Source organism: Gigantopelta aegis, chromosome 6 (assembly GCF_016097555.1).
Source record: "Gigantopelta aegis isolate Gae_Host chromosome 6, Gae_host_genome, whole genome shotgun sequence".
NCBI lineage: Eukaryota > Metazoa > Mollusca > Gastropoda > Neomphalida > Peltospiridae > Gigantopelta > Gigantopelta aegis.
Genome location: NC_054704.1, coordinates 43,789,528 through 43,798,665, shown reverse-complemented (window position 1 = coordinate 43,798,665; position 9,138 = coordinate 43,789,528). Strand labels below are relative to the sequence as shown.

The following is a 9,138-nucleotide window of genomic DNA, read 5'->3' as shown; positions in this document are numbered from 1 at the left end:
TTACACAAAATATTTAACATTTCATTTTATGTGAAGCCAAACTGGAATTAATGGGGGAGGGGGTGGAGAAAAGAAAGGAAGGACAAAAGGAGACCACACATCCGAAAACTATTGGATGCTATGTTTCATAATATAAATTAATTGCAAAATATCCGTCACTGGGTGGACTCGAACCACCAACCTTTCGGTTAACAGCCGAATGCGCTTTTTTAACCCTTTTCACACAATTTATATTTACCACTGGGCTTTGTCCCACCTCTACGGTGTATACAAGTGCAGCGTGTTCACAACATAAAATAATTCTAAAAATAACCGTCACTGGGTGGACTCGAACCACCAACCTTTCGGTTAACAGCCGAACGCGCTAACCGATTGCGCCACAGAGACTTGATTATATTAATGAATTGCAAACACATGATCAGGGTCATAGGGTCAACGTGCAAATTCAGAGCAAGCTGTTGTAGTGCACGCCTGACGTGGGCGCATGTGTCGACTTTTCACTGGCTTCTCCGTCCGGGACAGGTGCAGACACAATGAACTATGACACTCATGTACATAACCCGAGTACTTTGCCGTTCGAGAGCTAGACGGACATTTATATGATTTGGACGTTTATGTTCACTCGATCAGCAACAAGAAACCTGACAACACTCCTTTTCAATAATGTTCCAGTTAAATACGTCGGTGATAACGGGTTTCTTCCTATAGTGTGTGTATTAGTGGTTAATATGTCAAATATTTGTTATCAGCGAACTCGAAAATGATTCATGTTGAATGTAATGGTATTTAATGTCAAACATAGGGTTATTGCATGTTGTATTAGAGCGGGAATCGTTGCCTACCCGGTGGTAGGTAGCCATGCCGTGTTTTCACTATATTATAGTTATCTCTGACTGAGATAGCGATCATAACCGTCCAGATGTCCGATTCGGAGTAGGTAGGGCTGGGTTACCCAAAACACACGTACAAGAAAGAAATATAAATTATGACGAAAATAAAACAAGAAAGAAATACAAGTATAAACAAAAATCAGAAAACCTCAGAAAATTTAAATGTAGGAGGACCACACTAAAAGAAACCCACCTTCTCCAGGCAATATGTCTTCTTGGGGTACCCGATATGTACCCGTATGTTTCTTGGCTTGAGTCTTCTGTTCTAACAATGTAACATCGCCAAGGGCTTTAACATTAATGTATTGCCCGGGGAGGTCCTTAAATCAGCAATATCGTCTTCCTATCTTATTTCAGAAACCCTCATCTGAACTAACAAGACGCAAATTCAATTTGTCCAAAATCCGCATGTGTATACGTATGCGTGATCCGTAATGCGTATCAATCACTTTTTATGTACCGTAGTTCCTCTAATAAACACCGGCCTCCAATAAGCGCCGGGTCTGTAACACTTTGCAACAAAAATAGACACCGGGCCTCTAGTAAGCGCCGGGCCTCCATGAAACGCCGGGTAACACAGCCGAAAACTGATTACTCATTGGCCTATTCCAGTAATGACGTTGACGCTAGGTACTTTACACGGACAACTAATATTAATATGTTTATTGTTTTATGAAAGTTTAAAGTTTTGTATAAAGGCCGGGTCTCCAATGAGCGCTGGCCTCCAATAAGCGCCTGGTCTGCGACCATTTTGAAATGAGGCGATTATTCGAGGAAATACGGTATATTCAGTAGATTCCATTCACGCGTCCTCCTAGCCCGAGTTCTCTGACGGTAAGAAAGAAAGAAATGTTTCATTTAACGACGCACTCAACACATTTTATTTACGGTTATATGGCGTCAGACATATGGTTAAGGACCACACATATTTTGAGAGGAAACCCGCTGTCGCCACTACATGGGCTACTCTTTCCGATTAGCAGCAAGGGATCTTTTATTTGCGCTTCCCACAGGCAGGATAGCACAAACCATGGCCTTTGTTGAACCAGTTATGGATCACTGGTCGGTGCAAGTGGTTTACACCTACCCATTGAGCCTTGCGGAGCACTCACTCAGGGTTTGGAGTCGATATCTGGAATAAAAATTCCATGCTTTGGACTGGGATCCGAACCCAGTACCTACCAGCCTGTAGACCGATGGCCTAACCACGACGCCACCGAGGCCGGTAGTGACGGTAAGAGAGCTAGACGGATATTTGGACAGTTGCAATCGATTGAAATTAGATCTACATAGGTATTAACTAGTGGAGCTAATTTGAATCAGATTGGGGCTTTTGTTGACACTCTTTTTTCTTCTTCTTATTTTTTTTTAAAAAAATATTTGAGAGGGGGGAGGGGGGGTGGGGTGGAGGTGGGGGGTGGGGTGTTGTTTTTTGTGGAGGGTTTTCAAATTGAAGAAATTACACCAGATCAGTGCAATGACTTATTATATACTCCCAATGGCGAAGTAGCTATATAAAAAAACTTTGCATGGGGTTCCAGTGGCATGCTTCCCGGAAACTTTGAAATCTCTGAAAGCCTAAAACGCGTTTTCCTGGCATCTGGAACCTAAAACTTTGATCTTTCAAAACAACTATTTTTAACTATTTTTTTCTCGAAATAATGAACTTCTAACAAACAACAGGAGTTAAAGGTATTGACCCGGGGTATTGACCGGAGGTATATGTTAAAAGGCACGTGTACCTCAGAACTATGATCAATTCCTTTAATAAAGAACATATTTATGAAAAACGAAACACATTACGTTCGTAACAATTGTATCGTCACCAATAACCGCCAACACCTGCAGCCCCTGTTAAGAGTACAGGTGTAGTTCCCAAACGTTTTCAGCAAAAGGTAGTATTGCATAAAATATTGCATCCTATTTCATTTTTGTCTCTGATGCGTCATATCATCAAAATGGCATTTACATGTTGGTCATAAAACATTTTGAAATACTTCGAAATTACATTCAACAAAGTATGCAACATTTTCTAATTGGCCTTAATCCAACGGGACATTTGCACATTCGATAGCACCAAAACCAACCACACGCGTTACCGACCCTGGTCGGGCTGCTTGTGCTCCATTGCACATTTCAGCGCGGGCGACCCCCCCCCCCCCCCCCCCCCCTATCGCTAAATCCTAATCTTTTCCTGTCCTGGGCGGAGGAGCCGGCGAATGTGTTACAACAGCTTGTTCTGAATGTGCACGTTGAAACCTATGACCTGACCTGACCTGACCTAACAGGATTACTTTCTGTTGTTAACATTTTATTTCTAACTTTGGATGCCCGAAACCTCAGCGGTATAGAAGCCTGTTAAAAAGGTACTTTCTCTCTCTCTCTCTCTCTCTCTCTCTCTCTCTCTCTCTCTCTCTCTCTCTCTCTCTCTCTCTCTCTCTCTCTCTCTCTCTCTCTCTCTCTCTCTCTGCTTGGTAAATCAATGGACGGTGAACTGCTGTCATTGTCATGTAATTATCGAATGCTACGAGGTCATCAATATACCAGAAAGTACAATTATTTTTTTTTGCTACATGTAGGTTCGTTTTTACTTCTTCTTTTTTTTGCCAGATTAGTTGGATATTCTGAATCATGTACACTGCAGGTAAGGGGATTGCTAAATGATGAAGATAAGCAAACATTGTTTTGTGGGAAAGTTGCAAAAGTTACAGTGAAGCATTTGTGCAATATAAAAAAGAGAGAAAAAAGTGGATCTCAGCTTTTACGGGAGGGTTCGGACGAACCCCACCCCCCCCTAAATACGGGCCTGCAACTTTTTTTCGCACTGTGTGCACATATAGATATTATGGGTTCAGTGGCCGTACTTTAGTCTGTTTTAAAATTTCGTGAAACTCAATATTGCACATGTATATAAAATTTACATATAAAAATAAGATAAAGATTCACACAAATCCACACACGTACTCTCACATAGAACCAACCACACATTTATCACACACACACACATTCACACAAGCACACGCAAAAATTAAAAGAAAATTGAGGGATATCTATCTTACAAGCTAATGTTAATTTTTTAAAGATATATACTAAATATAAATATCAGTTTTCAAGTGGGTATTTAAAAACTAATTCATCATTATTTAGATTAAAAAATATATTATTTTTAATATATTTATTAATAAATGCAGGAAATCTATTTTTAAAGCGATATTGATTTAAAAGTATTAAGAAGTACTGTCTCATATAATGTTTAAAAAACTTAACAATATTAACATTTACCCCCCTTGATTCCGCTATTAAACGTCTCTTGAAAACTGATATTCTGTATATTGAGAGCAAAGCATTGATGAATTCATTTGAGCAGGTTTGTATTTTAAAATAACACCCGAAAAGCAACATTTTTTTTAATATTTTCTAAAGAAAATCCAGTATCCTTAAACATATAAATACATAATTCATAAAAAATAGAAATTAAATCATAAAGTTCATCACAATACAAAAATAAATGACACATATCTTCTTCTTCCTTAAAACAAACAGGACATTGGCTAGATGATACCTTGCCATATTTAAATAATTTAGAGTATGTGAAAATAATGTTATGAGCAATTTTAAAATCTAAGTCAACAAATTCCGAAGTCTTATCACAGTAATGTATTATTTTCCAAACTGGCTTCCAATCTATAACAAACCCCAAATCATGCCATTTTTCTAAACAAGAAGGTAATTTAAAATTTTGTGAAATTAGTAAGGAATATATTAATTTAACATTAAATTTACTTACATTTATTGTTTCATTATTATTAATCAAGAACAAATCTTTAACTTGTGACGAATTTTTAATATTATTTAAAATAAGTCTTTTCCATTCACCAGGAAGCGAGTTCAGAATTACATAATAAGCAGTAGAAATTTCTGCTGCCAACATATCAGGATATTTTTCTTTAATAATTTCGACAATTGCAGATACCGGTAAAAATCCCGGTATAACTTCATATGCAATATCAGCCACCGTTATAATACCACTTTTAATAAAAGAATTAAAACATAATAATTGATTTTTGTAATTAATAAATGGATTATGAAATATTGGCTGATATAATATTTGATCTAAATCTAAGGGGAAAATGCGTTCACGCTTTGAAATGTTGTCCCATGCCAACAAAACCTCAGCATAAAAAGGGTTAATGTTAGCCAAAGCTGGTTCATCAAAAACTATATTAAAAATATTAAAAGACAAGTTCATATTCATGTATTTAGCAAGAAATTCAGACATTGTATGTTTCCAAACAGAACTGAAATCATTATTAAAATATTTCTTTAATAATTTAATACGAAAAGCAATTTTCTTTAAAAAGATATCTTGAATATTAAGCCCACCTGAACTTTTACTCCCAATAATAGTCGAATATTTTATTAATGGTATTTTATCATCCCACATAAATTTACAAAACAACTTCTGAATTTCTTGTTCAACCCACCTAGGAACATGAATTGCACTAATTATATACCATAATCTAGAAGTTAATAAGGTATTCCACACTGTTGCTTTACCATTTAAAGTAAGTTTTCTTTGTTTCCACATGTTAATCAATGAATTAAATTTTTCAATTTTTATTTTCCAATTTAATCTTTCGCACAATGCTTTATTTGGACCTAAATAAATGCCAAGAATTTGGACACAATCTTTATTAAGAGCAACAGGAATGTTAAATGACAAATATTTCTCCGCGGCTTTACCAAGACAAAGTACTTCTGATTTTTCAATATTTACCTTTGCACCCGTAGCAAGACAAAAATAATTGACAGTGCGAAAAACCACCTCAACAGACTGAGCATCTTGTACAGTGATAGTAGTATCATCAGCATGTTGAAATAATAAAGAATTAAATTCATTATTCAATTTTATTCCATTAATTTGTTGCTCACTTTTTAACAAGCTATTTAAAGGTTCAGCAACAATTACATATAGCATCATCGAAATTGGACATCCCTGTCTAACACCTCTAGTAACAGGAAAGAAAGGCGTTAAATGACCATTAATTTTAACACTACTTTTAATATCATTATATAGTATTTTAATCCAAGAAATAAATTTATTACCAAAATTAAATTTATTCAAAACTCTGACTATAAAACTATGCGATACCCTATCAAACGCCTTTTCTTGATCTATTTTAATCAAAAAACATTCCTGGTTATTCATATCTACAAAATCAATAACATCACGGACTGACATAATATTATCAACTATATCTCTACCCGGAACACAACACGTTTGTTCAGGAGAAATAATAGATGACAAAACTAATTTTAAACGATTTGCGAGAACTTTGGATATAATTTTATAATCAACATTTAAAAGACTTATCGGTCTAAAGTTTTTAAGATTTGTTTTATCGCCTTTTTTCTTATAAAAAAGACTGATAATTCCTTTTTTCATACTACGTGATAAATATTCTTCATTTTGGATTGACATAACAACTTTATGAAATTTGTTTTTTAATTTCTCCCAAAATTTAAGATAAAACTCAACAGTAAGACCATCCATACCTGGTGATTTATTCCTATTCATACCTTTCAATGCTTTTGTTAATTCTTCAATCGATATATCATTATCACAAGTTTCACTTTCAAATTCTGTTATTCTATTCGAAATTAAATTTAAGACTTCTTCTTCTTTATCTACATCTATATCTTCTTTGGTATATAATTTAGAATAAAAGTCATGTGCACATGCAAGTATATCTTCTGTTTTCCTAGATAATCCATTAATTGTATTAAGTTCTTTAACTGAATTTGATTCTTGTTTTGATTTTTCTAAATTGAGAAAAAACGTTGTATTTTTATCAGACTCAAAATTCCATTCCACTTTTGATCTTAAAATAGCACCATTACATTTAGATTGTTCTATTAACTTTAATTTTTCTTGTAAAATTTGTAAATATGTTAAATCATGTTGTTTATTTAAAGCTAATTTAGAATATTCCCGTTTTAAAGCATTTTGAATAAAATAATATTTTTCAGTTTCTAATTTACGTTTATTAATAGCAAAATATGTTGCACATTTTTTCATTTTAAATTTTAAATTATCCCACCATACAAGAGGTTCTGTCTGAAACAAAGGACAGTCACAAGCATTATCTATAACATTAGAAATCGCATTACAAAAAAGTTCATCATTCAGTAACTCATTATTAAAAATCCAGATACCTTGACCCCTCTCCACACGAGAAAAATCCAACTTAAGAGACACAAAATTATGATCACTAAAGGTGGTATAAGATATGTATGAATTAACAACAAAATGTAAAATATTTCTAGAGAGTAAAAAGAAATCTATCCTAGACTGTTTTAGGACACTTTGAACAATTTGTGTCCGACTAAACTCTCTCTTGTCAGGATTTCTATAACGCCAAATATCTATCAAGTTAAACTTATCAAGAACAGACTGTAATACAGTACTACTTTTCAAATTAAAAGTAGTAGTATTAATTCCAAGATCTAAAGAAGGATCAAATATATCATTAAAATCTCCAGCCATTATATTATTTTTTAAATCTATAAAGTTACTTAATTCTTTGAAAAAAAAAACTTTTTCATCAATATTATTTGGCGCATACACATTAATAAAACTATATATATCATTATCAATGTTTGCATTAATTTTTAAAATTCTGCCTTCAGTGTCAGAACTATTAAAAGTAAATTCATATTGACATTCTTTAGATATCAATATAGCCACACCCCTTCTATTTTTATATGGACAATTATTATAAAATATTTTTCCATCCCATAAATGCTTATATCTCTCAATAAAATTATCATCCCAAAATGTTTCTTGAAGAAAAATTATATTAGCATGTCTACTTTTAATAGTTGCAAACACTGAATTTAACTTATCAATATCCCTCAAACCATTAACATTTAAAGACAATAACAACATTGTAAATAAAAAGAAATTCATAATACAATCCATTTCAAACATTTTAAAGCTTACCAACATTCTCACTCTCATTCATTCTTCGCTTATTCACACTATCATCCACACTTTTAGCAATCGCAGCTTGTCTCTTTTGTTTTCTCGTCGTGACCACACTCCAAATCGAGTCATCAGCCGGGCGTTTAACTAAGCGTGACCGACGCGAAACCCTCCTCTGTTGCGTGTTGTCAATTGTTGTTTCCATGGTGTCCGCTTCCTTCTTAACACTATTCTCAGCTGATTTTCCTCCCGTACACTCAACATTTCCAGTCGCCACCACACTTGGCCTTTTCTGTAGCTTGTCTTTGTTCTTGACCGGTGTAATCTTGTTATGAGAACTTTTCTCCTCGACATGACTTTCCTGCTGTCCCGTGACTGTAACCTGGCTTTCTTGCGACTCAACATTCATATCATCACTATCATCATCATCATCATCATCATCAATATATTCATTATCATCATCATGTACACTGCACACGCACTCTTCCTCCTTATTCCCACATCTATCGCACAGAAAGGTTTTATGACAGTCTTTAACATAATGTCCCTTTTCCTTACAAAAATGGCAAACAATGTTAGGGCAATTTCGAATGACATGACTGTCTAACATACAGTTGTAACACACCTTAAGTTGGTTGTCATGCAGAACTCGGAAAAATTCAACACCTTCAACTGTCTTAAATTTCATAGAATAAGGCAAACTTTTGATTTCTGGTGGAAATTTTACTCGAACATACCTTGTTCCATCCGCGATGTTTGTTCCCTTGTAGAAACGTCTATAAATAGGAGTAATGAGCTCTATCTTCATAGACTTCAACCTGTTTTCAATATCTTCATCAGTAATGTACGCTGGTAAATGCAAGAACGACACCACAACACTCTCTGAATGTAACAATCTTGCTTTCATCCTAAAGCCATTTAATTCCAACGATTCACTTTCAGAAATCATCCTTGCCTGCACAACGTCATCAACAGTTACTTCATATCTATCAGGCCCCTTCGGCACACATGCATGTATCACATCACCCACTTGTTCAGTCAAAAACTCAATCAACTCACCAGCCGCCATCTTTCTATTGTCTCCAACATGTACCACCACCGTACATTCTTTTCTGTAAATCACTTTCTTCAACTCTCCTCTCTCCACATCACCTTCTTCACTCATTTTTACTCCTACACCAGAAAAACTGGACCCAGGCAGCTTTACCACAAAAAAACAAACAAACCAAAAACTTTCCAAACGGGAGCCGAAGTCAAACACGT

At 34.8% G+C, this 9,138-nt stretch overlaps 1 non-coding gene across 1 annotated transcript; it reads right to left on the bottom strand.

Annotated features, from left to right (window-relative positions):
- Positions 1 to 313: 313 nt before the first annotated feature.
- Positions 314 to 387, bottom strand: Trnan-guu. The gene has a single exon. It is a non-coding gene; the product is annotated as a tRNA-Asn (tRNA).
- Between the last annotated feature and the right edge of the window lie 8,751 nt (positions 388 to 9,138).